This window comes from Sus scrofa, chromosome 8 (genome assembly GCF_054392235.1).
Source record: "Sus scrofa isolate SSC_HxYL_T2T_F1_AM1 chromosome 8, Sscrofa_HxYL_maternal_Yorkshire_Landrace_v2.0, whole genome shotgun sequence".
Taxonomy (NCBI): Eukaryota; Metazoa; Chordata; class Mammalia; order Artiodactyla; family Suidae; genus Sus; species Sus scrofa.
The window spans coordinates 137,142,459-137,155,163 of record NC_139390.1 but is presented as its reverse complement, the minus strand read 5'-3'; the positions used below and the strand labels follow the sequence as shown (position 1 = coordinate 137,155,163).

At 42.9% G+C, this 12,705-nt stretch overlaps 1 protein-coding gene across 12 annotated transcripts in view; it reads left to right on the top strand.

The window, feature by feature from the left end:
* HERC6 (HECT and RLD domain containing E3 ubiquitin protein ligase family member 6) overlaps positions 1-12,705 on the top strand; it is a 152,708-nt gene that overhangs the window by 47,897 nt on the left and 92,106 nt on the right. For 7 of the 12 annotated variants that reach the window (XM_084973479.1, XM_084973473.1, XM_084973483.1 and 4 more), the window contains one exon: positions 9,703-9,808. The exons of the other annotated variants lie outside the window; for them this stretch is intronic. The gene's annotated coding sequence lies outside the window, so the exon portion shown is untranslated. The remainder of the gene's footprint in view (positions 1-9,702; positions 9,809-12,705) is intronic. 12 annotated transcript variants of the gene reach the window in all.

The following is a 12,705-nucleotide window of genomic DNA, read 5'->3' as shown; positions in this document are numbered from 1 at the left end:
AGTGGTTGCGAGGAGTTTGGGGGAAAGGGGAGATGAATATTCACGGAGTACAGAAGTGTTTTAGAGCAGTGAAAATACTTCTTATGACATTATAATGATAGATACATATCATACTCATGTCCACACCCACAGAACATGCAACACTATTCACGTCATTAGAGTGAACCCTCGGGTGAAGAAAAAATTATAAAAATAATATATTCCTATTGTAAAAAATAGCAGCAATTAAACATCACGCAATACAAGAGTATATAGAGGAGTTCCCGTCGTGGCACAGTGGTTAACCAATCCAACTAGGAACCATGAGGTTGCAGGTTTGATCCCTGGCCTTGCTCAGTGGGTTAAGGATTCGGCGTTGCCATGAGCTGTGGTGTGGGCTGCAGACGCGGCTCAGATCCGGCATTGCTGTGGCTGTGGTGTAGGCTGGTGGCTACAACTCCGATTGGACCCCTAGCCTGGGAATCTCCGCAGGAGATGGCTCAAGAAAAGGCAAAAAGACAAAAAAAAAAAAAAAAAAAAAAATAGTATATAGAGCCAAATGTATAAATTTCCCTTCCTTTCCCTGGTCTCATTCCTGGAGGTACTTGAAGCAATAGTTTGATGAAATCCACAGGTATTTCCAGAAGTAAAACAATTATTGGGGTTAATTTTTCTTTTCATATTTGTCATCTAAGTCACTATAAACATATTTTATCTAAAATGTTTTAGTGTTTTGGGAGTTCCTGTTGTGGCTCAGCAGTAATGAGCCTGACTATCTGGTTTGTATCCATGAGGATGTGGCCTTGCTCAGTGGGTTAAGGACCAGCATTGCCATGAGCTGTGGTGTAGGTCACAGACACGGATTGGATCTGGCATTGCTGTGGCTGTGGTGTAGCTCTGATTCGACCCCTAGCCTAGGAACTTCCACATGCTATAGGTATGGCCCTAAAAAGAAAAAAAAAGTTATTTTTTTGATTGCTTTTTTGTGCAATATTTCTAACAATTATGTCTTATGGACTGTTCCTAAAACCCTGGAATGCGGAGCTCCCGTCGTGGCGCAGTGGTTAACAAATCCGGCTAGGAACCATGAGGTTGCGGGTTTGGTCCCTGCCCTTGCAACCTACACCACAGCTCACGGCAACGCCGGATCTTTGGTTAAAGATCCGGCGTTGCCGTGAGCTGTGGTGTAGGTTGCAGACTCGGCTCGGGTCCCATGTTGCTGTGGCTCTGGCGTAGGCTGGCAGCTACAGCTCCGATTAGACCCCTAGCCTGGGAACCTTCATATGCCGCGGGAACGGCCCTAGAAATAGCAAAAAGACCAAAAAAAAAAAAAAAAAAAACGAAAAACAACCTGGAATGCCAGTTGACCTTGCTTTGAATGACCAGGAGGAAGATTTTATAATGAGGAGGTTAGTGGTATCGTTGGACTGCAATCATTCCTTGAATAGAGAGTAATTATAGACTAGATTCTCTCTTCCTTCTTGACCTTTCCTAAAAATAAACTTCTTTTTGTTTTTTGTTTGTTCGTTTGTTTGTTTGTTTGGTCGAGCCCACGGGCATGAGGAAGTTCCTGGGCCAGGGATCAAACCTGTCCCACTGCATTGACCCAAGCCACAGCAGTGACAATGCCAGATCCTTAACCTGCTGAAACATCAGAGAACTTGTAAACTTCTTTTTGGAGGGGAATAATTTTATTTACAGAAAAGTTGCAAAGCTAGTACAGAGTTCCTATGTACACTTCATGCAGCTTCCCCTGATGCTGGTATCTTATATAACAATGCTATGTTTGTCAAAGCTAAGAAATTAACATGGGTACAATGCTATTAACTAAAAGCTCTATTTGTATTTTATCAGTTTTTCCTCTAATATCTTTTTTTTTTTTTTTTTCTGTTCCAGTATCCAATTCAGGATACCTGATTTTTTTTGTTTTTAAATGGCTGTACCCATGGCATATCAAAGTTGCTGGGTCAGGGATCTAAACCAAGCTGCAGCTGCAATTTATGCCACAACTGTGGCAATACCAGATCCTTAACCTGCTGTGGCACAGCAGGAATCCTCCAGGATACCTGACTGTGTCTAGTTACTTCACCCCTTTAATTCCATTGTTTCATTGACTAAGAGGGATTGTAGGGAAGGAAAGGGGTTAGAAACAGAACACATCCTGACACATTTGAGATCATGTTAGTGAAATGAGGTTGAAACATAGGCCAAACACTCTCTGACATAAACAACAGCAACATATTCTCAGAAAAACAAAAATAAACAAATGGGATCTAATCAAACTTCAAAGTTTCTGCACAGCAAAGGAAACCCTAAACAAAATGAAAAGACAATCCACAGAATGGGAGAAAATCTTTGCAAATGAATCAACTGACAAGGGATTAATCTCCAAAATTTACAAACACCTTCTGTAGCTCCATACCAAAAAACCAAACAACTCCATCAAAAAATGGGCAGAAGGTCTAAACAGACAGTTCTCCAAAGAAGACATATGGATGGCCTAAAAACACATGAAAAGATGTTCAACATCACTCATTATTAGAGAAATGCAAATCAAAACCACTATGAGGGACCACTTTACAGCAGCCAGAATGGCCATCATCCAAAAGTCTACAAACAAGAAGTGCTGGAGAGGGTGTGGAGAAAAAGGAACCCTATTGGTGGGATTGTAAATTGGTGCAACCACTGTGGAAAGCAGTATGGAGATTCCTCAGAAAACTAAAAATAGAACTACCATTTGATCCAGCAATCCCACTCCTGGGCATTTATCCAGACAAAACCATGACTCGCAAAGACACATGTACTCCAGGGTTCATTGCAGCACTATGTTCAATAGCCAAGACATGGAAACAACCTAAATATCCATCGACAGAGGAGTGGATCCAGAAGATGTGGTACATATACACAATGCAATATTACTCAGCCATTAAAAGGAATGAAATACCGGCATTTTTAGCAACATGGATGGACCTAGAAATTATCATGCTAAGTGAAGTCAGCCATACAATGAGACACCAACGTCAAATGCTTTCACTGACATGTGGAATCTGAAAAAAGGACAGACGGATCTTCTATGCAGAACAGATGCTGACTCACAGACATTGAAAAACTTATGGTCTCCAGAGGAGACAGTTTGGGGGGTGGGGGGATATGCTTGGGCTGTGGGATAGAAATCCTGTGAAATTGGATTGTTCTGATCATTATACAACTACAGATGTGATAAATTCATTTGAGTAATTAAAAAAAAAAAAGAAATGAGGTTGTAGTCATTGGAGTTTTTGGATTCTTGGTGAATGTTATTTTACTTAGTCATCTCACCTCATTTGGGCGAAGATACTTGAGGGGTGGCTGCACCAGATGTCATTCGTGAGTGGATATCCCCATGGTGTGGTTTAAGAGATGAGTGATGTCGCACATGACTCCTGCTGTCCAAAATAGCCCCCACCCCACCAGCCATTCTCTTGAAAAGTATAGCAGCAGGGATATGTTTACCACTCTGGACAACAGATGCCTCCACATGTCTTGATGAGAAGCGCAAATCTTCATCTTGATTTATCAGGTCTGTTTCTTGGCTGGTTGTCAGGCCAGATGATGTAAGGGAAAAGCTTGGGTAGGTGTGTAAGGGAGACGCTGATCCGGGACTTGGGAAGATCCTGGAACACATTTAGGTACAATGTGTTCCTTCCTTTCTTTCTTTCTCTCTCTCTCTCTCTTCCTTCCTTCCTTCCTTCCTTCCTTCCTTCTTTCCTTCCTCCCTCCCTCCCTCCTTCTTTCTTTTTCTTTCTTTCTTTCTTTCTTGCTTACTTGCTTGCTTTCTTGCTTTCTTTCTTTCTTCCTTCCTTCCTTCTTTCTTTCTTTTTTTCTTTCTTTCTTTCTTTCTTTCTTTCTTTCTTTCTCTTTCTTTCTTTCTTGCTTTCTTGCTTTCTTGCTTTCTTTCTTCCTTCCTTCCTTCTTTCTTTCTTTCTTGCTTCTTTCTTTCTTTCTTTCTTTCTTTCTTTCTTTCTTTCTTTCTTTCTCTCTTTCTTTCTCTCTTTCTCTCTCTCTTTTTCTCTCTTTCTTTCTTTCTAAGACGAACAAGAGATTTATTGGGGAGAATACCTGAGGGGAAAGGGGAAGAGAGCCAGAGGAGGCTAGGAGAGCTGCTAGATGGCAATGCAAGGTCTAACCCCTGTGGAGAAGAGAAGGGAGGCAGGGTGGCTCAGAAAAGTCTTAGACCTCAGTGCACGTTTGAAAAACCTTCGGCAAAGTCTTTGGGGAATTTTTGAGCCAAGGTGACATGTCAGGTGAGTCCTCCCCCTTCTCCTAGGAACAGGCCTGCCTTAGGTCTCTCTGCCCTCAGCCATTGGCTGGGAATAGTCCAGGGGAAGCGTGGTCTCGGTGTCAACTGGCAATTTCAGAGTACGATTCAGCTGGGTGTGGTTTCCTACATCCACCGAGCCTTTTCACAGATAAATTGCACATAAATTCAAATTTTGCATTATGCTCAAATCATTTCCTAATAAATCAATTGCACTGGAATAAATTCTCACTTTCAAAACAAGTGTTATAGCAAAACTGACAGAATAGCAAAGGCTAGGGAGTTCCCGTTGTGGCTCAGTAGTAACGAATCAGGTGACTGTTGAACTATACTCATGGGGACTGGGCACCTAGGGGTGTGTGTATGGGGATCCCTGGCAGGTAGGAAGGTTGGAGAGGAGGAAAAGTGAAACTGTAGAGGAGATGTGTTTCTGTAAGATGGGCTAGGAAAAGGCAAATCCAGCTTTCCTCATAAGCTTTCCTGCAGCAAAATAGGTGCTAGAAATAGAACACAGTGCTCAAAACACCCAGGAATGTTGCTGGTGTTCAGCCAGTTTACGCAGATACAGTCAGACCAGTTCTGGACATGTTAAAACCCTTGCATTTCAGCTGATAAACCAGTTGCTCCCCTGAATGCCCACGTGCCCTTTCACTTCCCTGGATGCCCCACCCCTCCCCCAGGACCTCTGCCAGAAGGTTTCCAGCTGGCACAGCAGGAGTCTCCAGAATCCTGCCCCAGCGCCAGGGGCCGGTGTCCTTTCTGATGACTGTGCCTGAACGGGGAGCAAATATTTGCACAACATTCCTGCTGATAAAGACCGTGTCCCTGATCATTTGCCATGTTTTAAGTGTTGAGGGGATTCCAACTAGCAAGGCTTCCAGATGCAAACCAAATTTCTACAAAAATTATGGATAGAATCCCTCCCCACAGGCCTTAACTTACTTTTTTAAAAAGTTGTAAAATACACCTAACACAGTGTATCACCTCACCATTTTAAGTGTAGCAATTCAGTGGCATTAAGTTTTTATAGTCTTATCACCAACGCAATTTTTATTTTATTTTTTGTTTTTTTAAATTACCTGTGCCTTCATGGATACTGGTTGGGTCCACCACTGCTGAGACACAATGGAAACTCCCTAATAATGCAATTTTTATCCTATTCAGACCATTCTTTAAAAAAGGATTCCTAGAGGTCCCAGGGGTCTGTGCTTTGGCTCAAGCTGTTTCCTTCACTTAGGATGCTTTGCTCTTTTTCATCTGCCTATAAAAGCCCAGAACACATCTCATTATCACCACCAAATCTTTGTTAATGTCTCACAGTGGAGACTAAGCCAGGCTTGCTCTACTCAGGAGCACACAATTTGAAACCCTCTAATATTTCCACCTATCCCTTGCATCGTTTTTTTGTGTGTGTTCATGTTTATGTGTTGAAAGCTTTTATACTTGTTTCTCAAAGTATCGTTCAGTGATCACCTGCTTTAAAACAATGATGACTCCCAGACTCCAGAGCCAAAAATTCATTTAATAAGTCTGGAAGAGGGCGCAGAACCTGCATTTTAAACAAGGTCCCTAAAAAACATTATGCACACTGAAGTTTGAAAGCAAAGTTTTCGACAATTGCTCCGAAAGACGAGGAGCTTTGCCTGGCTTATCTTTGCATCTTTTGCAGCACCTAGTGCTCAGCGCTCAATAAACCTTGGACTGAGCAGCCTGGCTGACTGTTTATCAATAACGAGAATGTGTTTTCTCTTAATCTCCGTGAATTCGACAACTGGGTTTTTTTTGTGTCTGTGTGTTTGCTTGTTTTTGTGTAATTGTTTGCCCTGGAGCACTATTCCCTTCAAGTATTAATTACACTGTGCAGTTCAGATATAGTTAAATCTACTTATTAGCTCTAGAAGTAGGAACATTAGCCAGGCCAGCCTTGGAAGAATAACAGGTTCTCCTGGGCACAGTGATTTGTTCAGAGGTGTGCATACAACACAAGCTGAGAGAGGGGGTCAATCTTAGCACTTGATTGTGGCAAGGTCTTTTCTAAAGCTGAAAAGACAAGAAAACGGATTCTTCCGGAGGGCCTCCTGAAAGGAATGCAACACAACTCTGCTAACAAAAAGAGAATAATGATATTTTTTTAGGAGTTCCTGGTATGGTGCATTGGAAATGAATCTGACTAGTAACTGTGAGGTTGTGGGTTCCATCCCTGGCCTCGCTCAATGGGTTAAGGATCCAGCATTGCCATGAGCTATGGTGTAGGTCACAGACACTGCTTGGATATGATGTTGCTGTGGCTGTGGCCGGCAGTTGTAGCTCCGATTCGAACACTAGCCTGGGAACCTCCATATGCCACAGGTGAGGCCCTAAAAAGGCAATAACAATAATAATAATAATATTTTAAAAAATGAAATCAGGTATCACACAAAATGCTAATATGCTAATTATGTGAGGATGTGGAAATGTTAACCAATCTTACTGTGGTAATCATTTTGCAATTTATTTATTTACTTATTTATTTTGTCTATTCTAGGGCCGAACCTATGGCCTATGGAGGTTCCCAGGCTAGGGGTTGAATCAGAGCTGTAGCTGCCAGCCTACACCACAGCCACAGCAACACAGGATCCGAGCTGCATCTACGACCTATACCACAGCTCACGGCAATGCCAGATCCTTAACCCACTGAGCAAGGCCAGGGATTGAACTTGCAACCTCATGGTTCCTAGTCAGATTTGTTCACCACTGAGCCACAACGGGAACTCCCTCATGTTGCAATTTACACATGTATCGAATTATCATGTTATAGACCTTATATGTTATTATATATGGGTAACATCTTTATAAAGCTGGAAAAAAGGAAGTCAGGGAAAAATTGAGCACTTGACATATTTAGAGTCTTTAATATTATTACTTAGTATTTTCAAACATCTTGTGTGATAATCATAAAGAATGAGAAACATGGGAAAATAAGTGACTTGCTTTACAAGCTCGTAGTGAAAAAGTCTTATGTCTACATTGGAAACTAGGTCAAGGTACAATGGAAAGTTGTTTAATACTTCCGATTTTACGCTGACACGTTGCATCTCCAAATGGGCCTTGTTCCAGGTCATAGAGAGGAAGCTAAGCTGTGCTTCAAAGCAATTCCTGAAATTTACATTTTGTTTGAATTAGAATATCCCTGTTCAACAGGAAATATGTCCAGTCAGGCAGTGTGGGGGAGAGCTTCCCATAATCTGAGATATTAGACATACTCTTTCCAATAATGACTAAAAAATTTAAATCGCAACGTACACACCTTTAATGAAAACTTCCATCGAGAAGAATGACATTCTTGAGACCCGGTCTTTTAAAAGCACAGAATAACTAGCACATCTGAATCTCAGGACTGTTTCAGAAGCTCTCTTGTTTTAGCTCTGGCTTGGCTCTGACTGCTAATTTCTGAGAAAGATTTGACCTTACTGCATCTCCACTTCCTGTGAACTAAATAATGGCATTGTATTCATTGCTGTCTGTGCCCCACAGGTAGTTTCCACTGTGAAGAATTCCCAAATAAAAAGTACTATGAAAATAACAAGTATGAATAAAGATAGCTTTTCTTGTGTTTTCAAATAGCAGTTTGTCCCCAGTCTCTGTCTGTATTTCCTCTCTTTATTTTTAGTGCTACTACTAAAAATTTCATGGGCTGAGGGCAGTTGTCAACGGCTTCCAATTTGTCAATGAAGATGGTCTGATACTATATCCAGAGACAAGGGTTTTCCAGTAAACAGGCACTGATAAAGAGGAATGCTATAAGATTTTTTTTGTCTTTGAGATTAAATTCAGGAATATCATGCTGTATCGTGTTGATAAAATGCAGGAGGTAGGAGTTTCCTTGTGGTACAGCGAGTTAAGAATTCAGCATTGTCACTGCAGTAGCTAGGCTTACTGCTGTGGTGCGGGTTTGATCCCTGACTGGGCAACGTTCACCTCCCCTAGGGAAGGCCTAAAAAAAAAATGCAGAAAGTAAAGATAGAAAGAATTACAGTTGGCCTCACTTATCCAGTAGACTTTAGATAATGTATTATGGATTACAATTTTAAAAACTTGTACTGAGGTATAACATATATAAATGTACATATGTAAATATGCATAACTTGTGTTAATCATAAATAATACAAGTATTTTTATTATGTATACATTTATAACCTTCATCCAAATAAAGATGTAGAAAAATTTCAACCCTCCCAAAGATAGAATGTTTATTGCATTTTAAAGTAATATGTTTAAATTACAATTAAAATAAATGAAACACTGTGATTGACATAAATAATAATACTGATAAGTAAGTAAATAATAAAGTTTTTTAATTAAATGTGATCACGCATTACAGAAAACTTGAAAAATAAGGAGAAAAGAGTCCATTGTTTTACCATCTTAATAAAACTAATTTTTGATAATTTCATTCAAGACTTTTTTTGCATTTTTTTAAAATTGTGAGCAAAGGAAGTTCCCACTGTGGTGCAGTGGGATCAGTGGTGTCTCTTCAGCACCTGGACACAGGTTCAATCCCCAGCCCAGCACAGTGGATTAAGGACTTGGTGTTGCTGCGACCTGGTGCAGGTCGCAACTGCAGCTTGGATCTGATCCCTAGCCCGGGGACACCACATGCCCCAGGGTGGCCAAAAAATAAAAAATAAATAATTGTGAGCAGAGTATTATAATTTTCTTAACTATTTCCCAACTATTAAAAATGAAGTTTGGTCTAGCATCTTGCTCTTTGCTGTGATGAAGATTTTTGTGTATAGGGATTTTTCAGTTTAGTAGTGGGTTTTCAAATATTCATTTTACTAAAAACAAAGAAAATCCACCTTTTTTTCATACCTTTGCCAAGAAGCTAACTTTACTTGACTTTCTATTCAACAAATAACAGGATCATTGTGCACAAGTCTGAAAGAGACCTTAGAAATAATTTGCTCCTGCCTAATCTCTATAAAATTTCCAAGAGCTAGTCATCCACTTTAATTTGATCATTTCTACTGGTTTGAGGATTGCTATTGCCATATTATGATGGACATATAAAACTAACGTGTGGAGTTCCTGTCGTGGCGCAGTGGAAACGAATCCGACTAGGTACCATGAGGTGGCGAGTTCGATCCCTGGCCTCGCTCAGTGGGTTAAGGATCTGGCGTTGCCGTGAGCTGTGGTGTAGGCCGATGGCTACAGCTCTGATTAGACCCATAGCCTGGGAACCTCCATATGCGGTGGGTACAGCCCTAAAAAGAAAAAGTACAATACAATACAATAAAACGAATGTGTAACTTTTCGAATCAACCTCTTGGGCTTCCTTATATGAAACCACTGCCCCACCCTCCCTCTCCTCCATGACTTCTGTCCATGGATTTGGGTCACTGACTTGCCTGTCCTCCTCTTCACGCTGCTGTGCTTTGCTTCTCCAGGTCCTCCCTGTCCGTCTCCACCTGCCTTCTGACCTGGGAGGCTGACCTGAGCGGCCTGAATCAGCTCTTGGCTGATGGGGCTCCAGGAAGGGGCAAGGAATGTGAGGTGAGGGTCTTTGCTTGTGGCTTCCCTACTGGGTCTCTTTTTTTTTTTTTTTTTTTTTTTTGTCTTTTTTTGTCTTTTTGTTGTTGTTGTTGCCATTTCTTGGGCCGCTCCCGCGGCATATGGAGGTTCCCAGGCTAGGGGTCCAATCGGAGCTGTAGCCACCAGCCTACGTCAGAGCCACAGCAACACGGGATCCGAGCCGCGTCTGCAACCTACACCACAGCTCACGGCAACGCCGGATCGTTAACCCACTGAGCAAGGGCAGGGACTGAACCCGCAACCTCATGGTTCCTAGTCGGATTCGTTAACCACTTCGCCATGACGGGAACTCCCCTACTGGGTCTCTTAAAGCTGGCAGGATCCCTGCATACAAGAAAGATCCCAACTCCTCTCCAGGAGAGCTTCGCCAGGCAGCTTTTTTTGAGTTCCTCTCTCTGGGTTTTGTTAACCATTCTCTCACTCACCTCTTAAGGCCCAGGCCACCGCGCCCTCCTGACCCCTTCCTCTGTCCGTCCCTCACTTTGGTACAGAATCTTTACTTAATCTGTTGGGACTCTCCTAATTGGAGCGAGCCATCTGTTTCCTGTTTCCTGCTGCGATGTGTCTGACTCAACTCGACACACACTCTTAATAGAGGCAACCAGATTGTCACCAGACTGTAGTTGGAATGATTTGCTCTGTTGATCCTGGTGGCTGAACAGCCCAGATATACTGGTCTGGCTGACAGGCTCACTGCTCCTGTTTTCATCACCACATGGCCCAGCAGCCTCTCAATTCCCCATCCCAAGGAAAAAGAAACTTCACGGATGAACTTAGGGGAACAGTCATCCTCAGGGGCTTACGAACTGAAACAGTTTGCTTGCTTGCTTTTAAAGTTCAGATTTGTATCTCACAAAAACCCTCATGTTAAATAAGCGTCTGTGCCAAAGCTATTTTTAATAACAGCATGGGCTGGCGTTCCCACTGCGGCACAGTAGGTTAGGAATCCAACTGCAGGTGCTCGGGTCACCACGGAGGCGCAGGTTTGATGACTGGCTTGTGCGGTGGGTTAAAAGATCCCACAGTGGGTTAAAGGTTGCTGCAGCTGCAGTGTTGGTCACAGCTCTGGCTCAGATGTAGTCTCTGGCCTGGGAACTCCTATATGCTGCAGGTGAGGCCATTACAAAAAAAATAGTGTAAGTAGATGGCGTAAGAGCTAGATGTGTATTTCTCCTTGGTGCATTTTCAATGCCCAGCAGGCTATGGATGAAATCATGGCTCTGGTAATCACACCTTTAAAATAAAAAAGAGTTTGGAGTTCCCTGATGCGCTAGCAGTTAAGGAGCTGGTGGTGTCACTGCTGGGGCTCACGTTCAATCCCTGACCTAGGAACTTCCACATGTTGCAGGTATGTCCAAAAAAGTTAATTAATTAAATAAAAGAAACTAAGATCAAATAAAGAACAATCGACCTTTCTGGGTGCTCAAGTTATTCCATATCTGTAACACAAGCTCCTGCAGAAACTGCAGTAATTCTTCCAAGCTTTGGGGAGCCTTATTTGGCAAGTTACTTTCTGCGTGTTCATTTCTAAGTTTTCATTGTATAAGAAAAATGCATTTTGGAGTTCCCATTTTGGCTCAGTGGTTAATGAATCCGACTAGGAACCATGAGGTTGCAGGTTCGATCCCTGGCTTTGCTCAGTGGGTTGAGGATCTGGCGGCATTGCTGTGAGCTGTGGTGTAGGTCGCAGAGGTGGCTCGGATCCCACGTTGCTGTGTCTCTGGAGTAGGCCGGCAGCAGCCTGGGAACCTTCACACGCCGAGGGTTTGGCCCTAAAAGGACAAAAGACCAAAAAAAAAAAAAAAAAAAAATGCATTTTGAAGCCTGAGATACTAAGGGCTTAAGACACAATAGAACTGCTGGGTTAGCTATTTCCTTTGAGAAGGACTGCCTCAAGCTGGATAAAAGGTGTCCCCAGTGTTAACTCCATTATCGTTTTCTTGGTGTGATTCTCCAGTTGGACTTGTTTTGCTCTCACAGAAGCGGGGATGTGGATCAATGAGTGAGAAAAGGGGTGAAGGGCTGAATCAAGGCCAAGGAAAATATGGGTTTCCTCCCCGGCTGTTAGGTAACCTCACTCCTCCCTCTCCTTTGCTCCATTTCATCCGTTCCCAGTGGCCACTTACCACCGCTGGCTCCCAGATCCACATCTCTCACCCAGACTTCTCTGAGCTGCAGACCCACGAATACACCTCTCCTCTTTCTTTCTTTCTTTTTTCGGTTGCATTCACGGCCTGTGGAAGTTCCTGGGCCAGGGATCAAAACTGGGCCACAGCCGCAAGTCCAGCTGCTGCGTAACATGGGATCCTTAACCTGCTGGGCCATGAGGCAAAGCTACAGCTGTCTTCTTGAGCTTGTCCACTGGAAATGTCTCCACGTTGCTCAAAGTCATGACCTTGTTCCCTGTGCCCGGGTTTGCTCCTTTTGCTGTGTCCTCTACGACAGCGAGAGACGTTGTCCTCTGTCCAGGTAGACAAGCAGACACCGAGGGATCATTCTTGACACCTCCCTCTTGTTGTCTCTTCATACTCCTCATCCGCTGTCCCTCCAAGATGTGTCTCAAACACGTCCACTCTGTCCTTCTCCAGGGCCAAGCCCCTGGTCCTGTTAATATCACCATTGGCTTTTGCCCACACGATAGCAGTTACCTCCCGGTGTCTCAGTATCCACTGTTCCCACCCTTTCGCCTAGTTTTCATGCTACAGCTCAGATGAACATATGCAAATACATTTGTGTTAACACACACACACATGCACGCACACAGGGCTTTCCTACCTCATTAACACATTAGTGGCTTCCTTTTTCTCTTACCATAAAATCAAAATGTTAGAGTTCCTTTGTGGTGCAGTGGGTTAAGA